Below are 14338 nucleotides of genomic sequence, written 5' to 3'. Positions count from 1 at the left end.
TATGATAATAAATAAATATAATCATTTTTCTAAGAAACAAATTGTGTTTTTATAGTTGATAGGTACACCAATTGAGGCTGATCTTGGGTTTGTTCAAAGTGATAATGCTAGGAAATTTATTCAGCAAATGCATCAACATCCAAGGCAGCCATTTGCTGAAAAATTTCCACATATACATCCTTTGGAAATTGATCTTTTTGAAAGAATGCTGACATTTGATCCAACAAAGAGGATCACAGGTACACAACATAGATGTTCTTTTGCAGTCTATTCACTAATTCCCCATTTATTTAGTTTTCCAATTAGTGGAGAATTTGTTTATGTCTATTTTGGTTTACTATTTTTAGATTATTAGTAAACATTAATATCTTAGATTTAATCTCTCCTCCCTTGTCTCTTTCTCCAAGCTTCCTAGGAATAAAGTCTTGTACAAACAAGGTTTAGACTTTAGAGCTTATAATGGGGAGTTACTTTACCCACATTGTTGTAATTGTTTACACTTCATTCTATAACTCATGTATGGTAATTATTTACACTTCATTCTACATTTCTAGTTCATGTGTTGTTGAATTGGCTTTGAGGGTGAAGTTTGTTTGAGGTAAGTCAATCATATGCTTGTACTCATTTTCATGTTTAGAAAAAATTCTTTTCATATGCTTGTACTCATTTGTCTTGCTTGTTGAACAAATAATGGAATGGACGCTTTATAATTAGAGGACATCTTTGAAAAGAATTTTTTTCTGCTCCAACTTTATCTTTGTAAAGATTTAAAAGGTTGCAAATTAAATGGCTTGGATAAGAAGCAATTGCTTGATACAACATAAAAAAAAATTCAACCAGCTATTGATGGAAATTTTGACCAATGCTTGTTAGTTTTCTACCAAGCATTGGTCAAAATTTCCACCAACTATTTTTTTTTTCGACCAACCATTGGTGGAAATTTCCACCAATGCTAATTTTTTTTTACCAAACATTGGTGTAAATTTTGACCAATGCCTGTTAGTTTTTCACCAAGTATTAGTCAAAATTTCCACCAATCAAATTTTTTTTGACAAATGGATTGGTCAAAATTTCAACCAATCAAATTTTTTTTGATGAATGGATTGGTCAAAATTTTGACCAACATTGACAAATCAGGACCACCAAAAATTAAAAATTTTTGATGAACGTATTGGTCAAAATTTTGACCAGAAAAACTTTGACAAACATCTTGGTCAAAATTTTGACCAACCTAGGGAAAAATTTTGACCAAAATTGGTCTAAAATTGAGTTCAAATTTACTAGTGTTTAAAGTATTAGGGTGAGTTTACCAAGGAGGCACAAGTATGTCTTGCTCAAAATCAAGGTTTCCCACTACTAGAGAGTTTCACTATTTTAGAGGGTACACTTTTCATCCCCTTCAATGTTATGCCCATTTCACTATTTAGCACGGTCAAAAAAGTGTGTCTTGTGAAATAGAAAAAACTCAGTTAACAAGACATCTTCACAACCTATGACATGTTGGCCCACTTTAACTTCCCCAAATTTGTAACTTGAAAAAAATGACAAAAGATCTAGAGTGAAAGATTGTGTACATGCACTTCTTGGAAATCTGAAAAAAATACCCTACTATGTACATGCATTTACAACAAAATGAAATTAAACAAAGTTGCTAACTAGCTTGTCAAAGTATTTTCCCTTCCTGTAAGTTTTGTGGTCACAATTTTAAGGAAGCCGACCTTTTCTAGAGATTCAACCTCAAAGCGCATGTCCCACACTTGGAGGTTGTTTCTATTTCAAAGTAGTTTCCCTTCCTGTAAGTTTTGTGGCCACAATTTTAAGGAAGCCGACCTTTTCCAGAGATTCAAACTCAAAGAACGTGTCAGACACTTGGAGTTTGTTTCCATGTTACGTAAGGTTTCTGTGGGATAACGCATCATGCATGGGTGATAACTTTTGTTTCAAGAGTTTTTGGCACACACGGTGGGACATAAATTCATCTACATAAGTCCATTGGTAGCCATTTAAATATTTTTTCATTGAGAATTTGGGTCTTCTCTCATTGACATAAGCCTTTTAAGGCATTTCATCAAACTCCATGGTGACTCTAGGTTCAAATATCTATTGGCTTCAAGAAGACCTAGAGCTAGTATGTAAATACCAATCCTGACCTTTTGTGATTTTTAACATTTTATGTGAATTATAGCTTTTATGAAGTTCTAATCATGGACCAATTTCATAGATATAACCATTCCCCCCTATATAATGAAAATTTTATTCCTAAGACCTCAAACTATTAATTCTAATCTCAACCTCAAGATGGCTATAGCCAATATGCTCAAAATCCTTACCATCCTCCTTCCCCTACTCGACAAGTCCCAACAACCCCATATAAAAGGCTTGAAGATATGTTGTTAGGATTCCAGAGCCAGATCAACTTGAAGTTGTATGGAAGGGGTACAAAAATGGAAATGAGGCTTCATGAACAAAGTGAGTAATTGTTGGTTTAGGAGAGGTAGCTTGATGATACCAAGAGGAAGCATGAGATAGATTGAGAACTGGATGAAGTCCTCCATGATATAGAGCATAAGAGGACCCCAAGGATAGCTCTATACTCAAGGAAGATAATGGTGAGATTCACGAGGTTGTCTATCAACCTATTCCTACTATTGCAAGAGAGCAAGAAGGATACAATGAAGATAATTTTTGAGATTAGTGGGAAAATTTTTTCTTATCCATAGACAACAAGAAATTTGTTCCTTTATCAAAAGATCAAGAGTTGTAGTAGTAAAATATGGAGAGCCATGTCATACTAGTAGCTCCAAACGAGGTGGTTCAAGAGAGTCACATAGAAGATGTGGAGATCAAATCTTCACAAGAAAAGGATGAGCCACTTTCAAACCGACACAACACCATCATTGCAGAACACACTGGAGCGGTTAATGTTGATTGCTTTGACCTAGTAGCATCAATAGGATTCCCCATTTAAGGCATATAGCTCTACAACAAAATAATGAGTTTCCCTTGGTCATGCTTGTTTTAAAGTATGAGGGTGAGTTTAGCATGGAGGAGAAAGTGTGTCTTTCTCAAATTCAAGTTGTCCCAATGCTAGAGAGATTCCTCTCTCTCAACACTGGCAAGGCTTTTCAAGATAGAATAACATATATTTCACACTTCATGACATGTTTAGCTACCCAAACACATGAATGGAACAAAAAACTTATAAGGGTAATTGCTTTAAAAACCCAATTAATCGCTTTGTTTGATTTCTTTTGTTGTAGATGCTTGTACATAGTAGGGTTCATGTTACAACTTTCCAAAAAGTGTATGTGCATAGTGGTTCCCTCTTGGAGTTTTTAGGAGCTTTTTATTTTTTCCTAAGGCCATAGACCTTTGAAGTTGTAGTGATTTAACACATCACAATAAATATTCTTTCCAACCCTTTACAAATAGAGAACCTTTAAATGTTAAGTCTATTTCACTATTTCACAATGGAAGAAAAGTGTGCCCAATGAAATAGAAAAACATGTGTAATGCAAAGGTTGCCCACTACGGGGATGCATTATCCTACTTTAACTTCACAAAATCTGCAAGCTCGACAAAAAAGAAAATGCTCCTATTAGCTGTGGATGGAAACAAATGTGCATGCAAACTTCTTGGACAACTAAAAAATCTACCCTAACATGTATATGTTGGCTATTTTTTCCTCCATTCATCCCACCACTTATAACCAATCTAAGAAATCTTCAATGGGTTGTATCCTTTATAGTGGCTTCACATGCTAAATCATAGGTTTAACATTTTGTGTTAACATTGTTTCTTCTTTTACTGAGTTGCTTTGAATTCGATGGCTCTCGCATTGCTTCTTTTTCCCTTTTGTGAAGATGTGAGTTAGATTTGATCTCACCTTGGGAGATTATTTTTTGCTTCTCAGCCATTTGTTTCAACTAAAAGCTCATCTTGATCAATGAATATGTTGTAATCTTTCATTGGGGAGATTCTTGTAGCATCTAGGTTGTCCATTTCAAATGGAAGATCTACATTGGCAATTCATCATTTTTGGGGGAAAATCAGATTTGATGCAAGTCATTGGATATGTTCCAAGTTTGAGGGAATGATGTAATTTTGGGTTTTGAACCTATTTATACCCCTCTTTGGCATTTTTCTGTTGATTATTTCATTCTATCTCCTTGGAGAGATGGTGTTTTATAGCTCAAGTCCAATTTTGTGATGTAGTTTTGAGCATGTCGACTCCTTAATAAATATGTAGTAATGATCCTCTTTGGTCTTATATCTAAATTTTCATTTTTCTTCCATGTGTTGCTAGCTTTAAGTTAGTGTAATGTTTTACAAATCCTTGGCTTAAAAGTTAAGTGTTTATGAGGCATATGAGAGATAGTTTTAGAAAATAAATTTAATTTGTGTGTAATCTTGGTTTAAAAGCTATGAACAAGTTTCCTTCTTTTAAATCTTGCACCTTTTTAAATTTCATGCACTTAGTGTTAGTAGGGTTTTTTTGGTGATCAAGCTATTACATTCAATTTAGTTGTGATTTTTCCCTTTAATGCATTACCTTCATAACATTGGTGATTCTAATGGAATTACAAGTAGGAAAGGTAAACTACTAATGGGGGGGGAGGGGGGCGGGGGTAAATTAGTAGTTAAAAAATGAACCCATAAAACTTTTTACCACTCATCCATCTCATGCATTCATTAGATAAACTTGAAATAACATGCAAAGCATAAACATCTAAAACATGTAAACACATAAGTAATCACACATTTGACACCTGATATGATTACCCAAAAACCCTCCAAGTGAGAAGGTAAAATTGGGGTGGGGATGACACCCCAATTCTTCACTACTGCAGCAATGAAATGTCACCAATTAAGGTTACAATGAGTTTGACCATAATACATGATCTGCCCTGTGCAAAGCCTACCCTATTAAAGGCTCACAAGGACTATTAAGTCCAACCTTGTTAGAGGATTTCAACACCTTGTAAGAAGTGTGTTTGGCTAAAGGACTTTAGAACATTCACTTGGAATGTCACCCTATTAAAGGATTTACAACAGTCTATTAGGACTACTCCACCTAGGAGGTTTAACTAAAATCACCTGTTAGGATGTTTCAGCATAGATCATGTGATTGGCTCTGGTAGCCTAATTAAAGATCAAATCCATACTATCTCCTTGATCCTCTCTGATTTGATATGTCAATGTTGTATCCTCTATCCCTTGTTCTTCTCAAATTGATTCTACAATTCACTCTCTTGCAACTTTTAAGTCTCCATGCAAACTTCGTTGTTCTCTTCTCTCAATTCCTTATGCACTCACACTTTCTTAATGAAATTTAGGGTTTCATCTTCCTTAAGAAGACTAGAAGAGTTAGGGTTAGATATGAATCTATGATTGGGATTCATCCTTTTTTCCACTTAATCCTCCCCTTTTTCTAATTGGCTGCATGTAATTACATAGGAAATTCGCTTATAGATTCATCCTTATCTTCAAAAGATCATATTCTATCTTTAGGTTGGTAAAAAATGGTTTACATAGTTGCTTGTGCAATCTCAAACAACTATGTCAAATCTGTGTTACTCGACACTTAAGGTTACAATGCTTGGCACATATTGAAATTCTATCTTTGACTTGACACCTAAATTGCTCGACATCTACTATTTTATCGACACTTGAATCACTTGGCATGTATTGTTTGCTTGGCACTTAAGTGACTCAGCACATGAGTGACTCGACACTCATTGCAACTTGGCATGTATTGCTTTTACATATCATACTTAGTGAATGTTTTAAGTGTGTTGACACTCAATTTTCAAAACCGATCTAAGATCAACAATCTCCCCCTTTGACATGAGCGTTAAAAACACTAAATTTTACATAATCAATCTAACCTTCTCAAGTGTAATATATTCACAACTTGGCTTATATACAAGACTTCAAAATTTTCAAAATTCTATAATAGGCTATATACCTCAAAATTTATAACTCCCCCCGAGTTATTGTGTGTGTATTATCCAAAAATTTGTTCTCCATTCTGAGTAATTCTGTCTCTTGCTAATACTCTTTGTCCTCAAATATGTTGATACTCTTTATCTGATATGCTCTATTTCTGCTCTTCTATTTTCTTTGTTTGTAGTTTCTCCTCTTGTAGTTTACCTTTATCTCCCCCTTTCTTTCTGTCTCCCTCTTTTCACATTTATCTCATCTCCCCCTTTCTTGTTTATCTCCCCCTTTTTGAAACTTATGTCAAAGGGTTTATATACTGATTGTGTATTTTTCCAAGAAAGACTTGTGGATCTCCATTATTATTTTCAGAGCAGCATCCCAATTATTACATGCAATATCAAGTGACTTGATTTGGATTGCTATCTCTATTGCAAGGTGAACTAGTCCATTAGATGTAGAAAGATTAGGATCTTTCTTCATCAAGGTTTCTACATATCCACTTCCTTGTGGAGTATCTCCATATGAGGGGTTAGAGAGGCTTGAATGTTAAGCAACTCGGCTCTTATATTAGCCTCTTCTACTCTTAATACAACTAGTTGACTTTGTGATTGAAGCAATGTTCTCACTTTGAGCTGGATTCTGAGCTAGTTGCATACTTGATGCCTTTAAATTTGTCTCCAGACTCAAAATTCTATGGCTAGTTTCTTGTGTTAAGAGTGTGGGATCACATAGTTTTGTGTACAATGAGAATATGTTCTCAAGTACCTTCACAACTATCTCAATTTTAGTAGCCAATTGTACCTATGGTAGTGCTATATCACCAAATATTTTCTCATTGACTTTCCCTTGAAATTTTCTTACTAACCTTCCATAAGTTTTGCATTTGTATCTTGGTCTTCATCATTCACCTCATCCACAATATTTGATAGCTATTCTAATATTGGCTTTGATTCTCTAGGTGTAGGAAAATTGAAAGAATCTAAGAAAATGTCTTTTATTTCTTGTAATGCTTGCCTTTCTTTATACTCCTTTATAAGTATTTCTTGATTTTTCTTCTTTTCTAAGGCTTGTTGTATTAAGTCTTTTTTTTGCAAAGTAATGTTTGCATAGTCATATTTAGGTATCACTATTTCTTCATCTAAAGTTACATCTCCATAATGAATTACCTTAGTAACCTTGGATGAACTAGAGCCTAGTGCTAAAATATGGAGTGGTACAACTTTAGTGCTCAGCTTCTAAAGGACTTTTTCAGGAGTGCCAGATGTTGGTAATTTTATCAATGCTTGAGTGGCTTCTTGATCCTTCTTCTTTGGTATGCCCTTTTCTTTAGATCTTCCTTGATTAATTACTATTGTCTAGCTTGCACCTTGTGTCTATGCTATAGGTACAGATATCTGTCCTATTTGTTCTTCTATAGTCTTCTCTTCTTCTACTTTCTTTTGTTCAACTTTATCAATTTTTGTAGTTGTGTCATCCTTTGTTGATGTATCTTCTGATGTTTGCATCAGAGGTTGATTATTGGTAGCTGAAGGGATAGCAAAAAGTGGTTCTTGTGTATTCATCTTGTTCCTTGTAATATTAGCTACTACCTTCTAAAGTTCATCAACACTAACCAATACTATATTCTCACACAATATTGCTTGTAGTGTGAATTGGTCAAGGATCTTCTTTAGATCTCCTGCAATTAAGGAGTTGATGTTCTAAGCTGAGCTATCAAGAACATCCTTTACAATTATAGTATCTGTAGGCATGCTTGTGTCATATGGAGGGCTCATGCTCAATATTTGCGTGTCTTGCACACTATGTTCTTCATGCTACTCTTTAGCTATAGCCATGTCATTTGTTTTCTTTTGTGTCTCCTCCATAGTAACATCATCTTTTCCTCTTGTTGCTTCATCTTCCTTGTCTTCCTCTTCTTCTCCATTGTTTCTTCCCTCAAAGGGATCCTCTTCTCCTTGTTTGATTATTGTCAAACCATATATTAACTTCCACATTTGAGTGGATTTCTTTACAACATCCTCAATATTATTTTGGAGTATGCTGAATGCTCTGTATTTTGGTGTAAATCTACTACCATACTTCTTATTTACCTTGATAATTTGACCTTTTGTCAAATTTGGCATTACCTGGGCTAGTGTTGATTCCCTTATTTGTTTTTCTAGGTTTAGGCAATAATGCCACTTATTTTCAACAATTGTATACAATTCCTTTGGCATTGTATTGTCTAGCTCAAATGGAGTATTCTTGAACTTAGACATCATTGCATAAATTGATTTTTTAATCAAATTTTGCTCTATTCTACCAAGTTTTCCAAAATCAATATTCTTTAAACCTATCGTATTTGCACTATCCTTAATGTTATCACACATATTTTCAAGATTAGATTTAGGTGTATGACTTACCACTCTAAATTGACTTGCATCTTCAGGCTCTATCTTTTCATCATCTATTTTAGGTTGTGAAATGTACTTTCTCCTTTGTTTCTTTTGTATTGGGCTCTCTTACTCAGTAGCCTTTGTTTTCTCTTTTGCTTTGTTCTTTGGCATTTTGAGTAGTAGCCCTTGCACTTGCACTATTTGTTGGTATCATTGGCTTTTCTGGGTTGGGCTTCATTGTTTTCTTTGCTTTTGGTTTGGCCATAGGGTGAGCCTTGGCCTTTCTCTTCTTTGGCACTGATTGAACTAGTGCTTGTTTTATTTCTTCTTCCTCAACACCTTCTTCTTCTTGGTCCTCATCCATGCCTTGGGTCAAAGCTAGAGGTTCTTGAGCTTGTACCTCTTCTTCTTCTTCATTTTTTTCTTCCTCATCACCAAATTGAGCCTTGAGTTTCCTTACTAGTTTTTCTTTCTTCTTTAATGTAGAAGCTGTCTTTAGCTCTATTTCAACCTTAGACTTCATTACATCATAATTCCAAATATCTTGGCTATTTTTTCAATCTCCTTTGCTAGGAGTGCAATAATGGTAGCTGAGGCTTCATCAACATTTATCTCATTCCTAGGGTTCTCAACCATCTAACCCTGGGTACTACTGCCTAAATGTATATGTAATCAATATTTACAAGGAAACATATATCATTGTAGTGTTTTTCTACTTAGATATCCTCAATCTCTGCTTCATGGACTTCTTGAAATCTTCAAAGTAGCTTGTCATGACTGACTCAAAATTCTCTCCCATTTGCTCAATATGTTCATTAGTTTGGATAGCCACAGACCTATTGGTCTTCCATCCAATTTTTCCAAAAGATGGGAATTCACTTTGCACATAGAAGAATATGCACACAAAGATTGGTCCAAACTTACATTGTGCACTTTTTGTCTTTTTGATGGCACCTAGGTTTTTATTTATCTATTACAATTGAAGTTCTACAAGATCATAGGTATGTTCATTCTTAAAAATTTTGTAAGCAATATCCACTATTATGCAAGGTGCATTGTTTAACCTGCTTGATTGATAAAACTTATGGGAAATAACTCTGACAACAAAATCAAGAAAGGATCTATAATGGTATCAATGGTCATACCATGGTTGTTTCTTTTAGCACCTGTATTCTTCTTAATTGCCTCTTTGGAGTCGCTGCGTAGGGTTTTTGGCTGATCTAGGGTTGGATAACTAGTCACCCTATGAATAATTGTTTTTGAAATCTTGATCGGTCCACCCTCTAACCACAGGAATCCATCATGAATTTTGCTCAGAACTATTTTAATCCATTCAATTTTGAAAACCGTGGGAAAATCTAGGGCATTGGTCAAACCCTTTCTCTCCACAATCTTAAATTCTTCCTTCAAGACTCCATTTTCACACAATTTATCATATTCTTGTCTTATCTCCATGTCACCTATGCCTCCTACTTTATAGTTCTAACATTTTCTCACATCTTGTACCATTATTATCTTTGGTAGAATCATGGATAATGCACCTGATGGATCATTTTTATAATCAATGTCTAGGATGGCCTTGAAATTGGGTTATTTGACCTCATTGCTAACTAATTGAACCTCAAAAGCTTCTTTCTCCTTGGTATTCTTTGAACTAGAGGCCATTTTATCAAACTAGGGTTTATCAAGTTCAAAACTGCACAACTCAACTTATGAAGAATACCTTTAAGATTTGATGAGTTGATGTCTAATCATTGCTAGAATCCTTGCAAATGCTTCAAAATGGTTTGTGAATAACTTATTTTCTCTACTTGTTCTTGCTTTGAATTTGTAATGACAAAAAATAGGAAAAAATTGACCTTATACCCTTCAGAACTCTACAATTAATGCTTGGTCATTTATAACCATAAAACTCAACATCAACAAAATTACTATTCCATTCAACATCTATAGAGAATTCCTTCACTCAGTAGCTTCTACAGACTCAACTCTAACAGTCTTTGATTAACAACTTGACATTAATTAGTTTTTCACTTGGCATAAACAAAAAAATTTTCATACATGGCAAAAACATGAAACTTGAGGATCTTAACCTTGAATTTTCTATGAATTCTTGAATCCTAATTCATGCTAATGTAATCATTTTAGTGCTAATTTCTTTTGGAACTAATGTATAATGCAACACTTTAAGTATTAGTCCCACATACCTCTTGTTTGCTTAGTTTGATGAAGTGTGACCACTTGACCCATTGGGTGAAGTGATCCCTTCTCTATTTGATGTACTACCCGCATCTTTCTTCTTCTATGTATTTTTCATCTCATTCCTAATGTGTTCAACATCTGTCTTGCCTTTACCTTTATCAAATTCACAACTTGGTGCCTTGGACCTAGTTAGACAATGCTTGCTGATGTGACTAGTCTTGTGACAGCTGAGACATGTGGTTTGACTCAACCATCTCTTGTAGTTACCATTGAAGTAAGTCCTGATGCAGTTTCCAGGTATATGCCCATATTCTTAACAATAGCGACATCTATATCTTGTATTGTAATCCTAGTTATAGGATTTTTCATAGCTTCTTACCTTTGTTGGCTTGCTTGATGACCATGTGGACTTGGATCTACATTCAAAGGCTCTATGTCCATACTTTTGACAATTGTAGTAGTGTCCTTGAAATTTTGATGCATGCATGGTTCTAGTTCTGCATTCATGTGCTTGATGACCTTGTTTGTTGAACTTGTGATAATGAGTCATGTTCTTAGGCTTAGCATTCTGATTTGCATTCTTGCTCCTACAAACATTAGCTATGTGTCCTTTCTTACCATAATGATGACAAGTAGGTTTAGAGTTCTTACCTTTATTGTTCCTTTCCTCATTAGCTTTGGATGATTCTCCTTCTTTAGTGCTTGTATATCCCAATCCTGATGTATCTCTACTGGATCTAGGGGATTTTAGTAGTTGCTTAAAGTACTTGATGGCTTCATTTGGCTTGTTGAAACTTTCAACAAATTCTTTTTCTCTTTTCAGGTCATTCCACAACTGTTCATTTTGTAGCTTCATAGTGGTTATTTCAATGTCCTTGACATTCAACTCATGATGAGCATTCATCATTTGGCTTAAGGTTTCTAATTGCATGTTTGAGATCCTAGATAGCTCTATTGATTTTTCTTCCAATCTGTTTGCCAAAATTCTTTTGTCTTCTTCAATCATGGCCTTGTCTTCTATAGCTTTCTTCTTTTGTTTAGTCACCTCACATAGTAGTATAGCTTGCGATTCTTGCTCCAACTTGAGATTTATGATCTCTTCAGCTTGTGCTCTATTCTTTTCCATTAGATTTGCAATTGCTAAATCAAATTCACTTGATTTACCATCAGAAAATAGCTTTGTGGTGTTAATCTCTTTGTATTGTGTGTCATTTTCTGCTATAGCAATCTCTTTTCTTCTCTTCAGGGAACTCTTCAAAGCATCTCTGGCATTATTTAGTTGATATAGTATGAGATGTATCTTAATCTCCTGGTTCTCAATGGTTTTTCCCAACTTGTAGACTTCCATTTTAAGATCTTTCCTCTAAGATACAAAGCTTCTTCTCTTGAGAACTAGGCTCTGATACCAATTGATGGAATTACAAGTAGGAAAGGTAAACCACTAAGAGGGGGGGGTGAGTCAATAGTTAAAACATGAACCCATAAAACTTTTCACCACTCATCCATCTCATGCATTCATTAGATAAACTTGAAATAACATGCAAAGCATAAACATCTCATGTAAACACATAAGCAATCACACATTTGACACTTAATATGATTACCCAGAAACCCTCCAAGTGAGAAGGTAAAATTGGGGTGGGGATGACACCCACAATTCTTCACTACTGCAGCAATAAAGTGTCACTAATTAAGGTTACAATGAGTTTGACCATGATACATGATCTGCCCTATGAAAGACTTGCCCTATTAAAGGCTTACAAGGACTGTTAAGTCCTACCTTGTTAGAGGATTTCAACACCCTATTAGAAGTGTGCCTGGCTAAAGGACTTTAGAACATTCACTTGGAATGTCACCTTGTTAAAGGATTTACAATAGTCTATTAGGACTAATCTGCCTAGGAGGTTTAACTAAAATCACCTATTAGGATGTTTCAGCATAGATCTTGTGATTAGCTCTGGTAGCCTGATTAAAGATCAAATCTATACTGTTTCCTTGATCCTCTCTAATCTAATATGTCAATGTTGTATCCTCTATCCTTTTTTCTTCTCAAATTGATTTTGCAATTCAGTCTCTTATAACTTTTAAGTCTCCATGCAAACTTCATTATTCTCTTCTTTCAATTCCTTATGCACTCACACTTTCTTAATAAAATTTAGGGTTTCATCCTCCTTAAGAAGACTAGAAGACTTAGGGTTAGATATGAATCTATGGATGAGATTCATCCTTTTTGCCACTTAATCCTTCTCTTTTTCTAATTGGCTACATGTAATTACATAGAAAATCTACTTACATCCTTATCTTCAAAATATAGTATTCTATCTTTAGGTCAGTTGAAAAATTGTTTACATAGTTGTTTGTGCAATCTTAAACAACTATGCCAAATTTGTGTTACTTGATACTTAAGGTTATTTATGCTTGACACATACTAAAATTCTATCTCTGACTCAACACTTGAACTACTCGGCATCTACTATTTTCTCGGCACTTAAATCACTCAACATGTATTGTCTACTCAACACTTAAGTGACTCAACACATGAGTGACTTGTTACTCATTGCAACTCGACATGTATTGCTTTTACATATCATACTTAGTGAATGTTTTAAGTATGTTGACACTCAATTGTCAAAACCAATCTAAGATCAATAGAATCACCTTAGTTTAAGATCAACTTATGTTAAATGCATTCTCTCTATCTCTTTTCCTATCAATTTTAATTAAATTTTTGAGAGGTGATTCATGGGAAGCTAACCCTTTGTACTAGAGGTTGATCCTTAACATGGCATACCCACAGACCAAGGATCATCCCATGTCTCACTAGATTGTTGGAAGTTACTTTTTAGCATAAGGGTCCAATCTAAGTGACAACAATACAAGCACTAACAATGAAAGAAATTAAGCAAAGCCATTAACTAGGTTGTTAAATTAATTTCCATTCCTTACAAGTTTTTTGATCTTTTATGAAGTTCTAATCATGGACACACTTCATAGAAATGACTATTATTCCCTCCACATATAAAGAAAATGATATTCTTGAGCCCTAATATTATCAATACCAATCTCTACAACACAATGTCTATAACCAATATGCTCAGGATCCTTTCCATCTATAATAAACAAAATTTCATATTGAAAAAACAGACAATTTAATAAAGGATTTCCTATATTCTTATATAGACAACTAAAGTCCTTTTCACATGACATTAACTATTTTAAAAGTTAACTAAAATAACCATAATCATATCAACGCTCATTCAAAAATAATCTAGTTTAATGATTAGTTGAAACATAGCTGTACTTATGATTAACTATAATAACTAATTTAATGATCAACTGAAAATAAATATATTTATGATCAACTGTTTTAACTAAATTAATGATCAACTGAAGATAACTATATTTATGATCAATTAAAAGTAACTGGATTAACAATCATTTGATAATAATTGAACTATACTTTCTACATACAAGTAAAGCAAATACTTATCAAGAAAAAGTAGGAAAGAAACATACAAGTATCATCTAGAGGATCTTTAGCTACTTGTGCAAGCCTTAAATTTGGTTAGAGGAGAAGCATTGACAAAGGCTTAACCTCCCAACCTTGGACCATACTTATCCCCACACAATCTATTAAATTAGAAAGGCCCTCCCTACCTTGGGATAAGGCTTGGGATGTTCCTAGTCCAGCCACCTGAGCATCCTAGTGTTTAGAATGTTTGCATAGTTATGAAATGATCATGCTTGCATAACTGGCACCACTGCCATCAAGTTATAATTAGATGGAAAACATGCCTATAAACTACCTTGGCCAAGGA

General features: G+C 34.4%; 1 pseudogene; it reads left to right on the top strand.

The window, feature by feature from the left end:
• The window catches only part of LOC149553749 (mitogen-activated protein kinase 1-like), a 44255-nt pseudogene that overhangs the window by 14392 nt on the left and 15525 nt on the right, over window positions 1-14338 (top strand).

This window comes from Cupressus sempervirens, chromosome 6, assembly GCF_028749045.1.
Source record: "Cupressus sempervirens isolate cs-2001-9-10 chromosome 6, ASM2874904v1, whole genome shotgun sequence".
Taxonomy (NCBI): Eukaryota; Viridiplantae; Streptophyta; class Pinopsida; order Cupressales; family Cupressaceae; genus Cupressus; species Cupressus sempervirens.
This window is presented reverse-complemented; position numbering and strand designations above follow the sequence as displayed.